We start from the raw sequence: 1,503 nt of genomic DNA on the forward strand, positions 1-1,503 counted from the left end.
ACTCCAATACTTTGGCCACCTGATGGGAAGAACTGACTCACTGGAAAAGACCCTGATGCTGGGAAAGACTGAAGGCGGGAGGAGAAGGGGACAACAGATGATGAGATGGTTGGATGGCATCATCAGCTAAATGCACCTGAGTTTGCGTAAGCTCCCAGAGTTGGTGATGGACAGGGAAGCCTGGCGTGCTGCAGTCCATGGGGTAGCAAAGAATCGGACACAACTGAGCGACTGAACTGAACTGAACTGAAAGACTCCTTGACACACGTCAATACCATCTGCTTCCTTGAATGGCATTTTCTAGAAGTCCAAAGTCTGGCCATTCTGCATAAACAGCACTTCAGAGAAATCAGCCAGCAGTTTTCTGGCACTTCCTCAGTTTGAAAAAATGTACATCACAAGAAAGCAAGCCTTTCTTGCACTTCTTTGGTGCAAACTGATGAAAATATTCAGTAGGGCTACTATGACTCAAAGAGCTTTGCCCTCTGTACACTCAAAATATGTTGCTGAACTGAACTGCAGTTTTAATTTTAAACTCCTACGTGACAAATGTACTTTTTAAAATCTCCCTGAAAGAGCAGTGTAGTGACGTAACAGTGAAGCAGCCAGAGTGAAGGGTGCGACTAAACGCCGGCACTGGGTCACACTGTCCGACCAGTTCACCCTCTTCTGGGGCAAAATTTCAATTCCTCGTTTATAAAGTGAGGAGCCCTAAAATTTAGTTGAAATAAATAAGTATAATGTTCACTAGAACCAGCTGGAGGGCTTACTGAGGTGGCAGGATACCCCCTCTCCTCCAGTAGTGTTTCTGATTCAAAATGCTGGACGTCTAGCATTTCGCATTTCTAAAAAATTCTCGGGTGATGGCGACTCATCTGGTCCTAAGGCCACAGGGACCCCCGAGTGGTTCGTGGCAGGACATCAATAAAGGTTCACTATTAGCATCATTATTCCAGCTGTGCACTGGCCGGGGCCCGGGGATATTACATCTCAGGGATAGCGATGGCCTCTGTCCAGATGTTCCTGCCGACCGACCATATCTCCGCAGGGAACAGATCAGAACAGGGAAGCAGCTGGAGCAACGGCGTCACTGCCTTACAGAAGGGGGCCCCTTTCTCCAACTTGCGCCTCTGGGAAAAAGCACAGGCCATGCACCCCCGGAATCCTGCCCTCTCGATTTCGCAGCCGTTTGTTTTTAGCCCTCGCGGGAGCCTGTCCTCTCAGAAACCTAGGGCCAGAGGCCGGATTCCAGCGCTCTCGGCCGGGGCGGAGGCAGGTCCGGAGCAGAAGCTGGAGCCCGGCGTGAGGGCGTGGCGGGGAGCCGAGCTCCCTGCTCCCATTCTGCCAACTCTCCGGTCCGTCCCGATTGCCCACCGACCAAGGGCCCAGCGGAAGATGGCTGCCCGGAGCGCCGCGGACAGTCACGTGTCACGGCGATACCGCCGCACGCCCCCTCCCCCGCTCGCCGAGTCCCGGACCCCGCGGGGCGCGCCGCCCCAGGCT

General features: G+C 53.4%; 1 protein-coding gene across 12 annotated transcripts in view; it reads left to right on the top strand.

Moving 5' to 3' along the window:
- Positions 1 to 1,503, top strand: part of SGMS1 (sphingomyelin synthase 1) — a 330,390-nt gene that overhangs the window by 815 nt on the left and 328,072 nt on the right. The window lies entirely within an intron of this gene.

This window comes from Bison bison, unplaced genomic scaffold (genome assembly GCF_000754665.1).
Source record: "Bison bison bison isolate TAMUID 2011002044 unplaced genomic scaffold, Bison_UMD1.0 scf7180017860456, whole genome shotgun sequence".
Taxonomy (NCBI): Eukaryota; Metazoa; Chordata; class Mammalia; order Artiodactyla; family Bovidae; genus Bison; species Bison bison.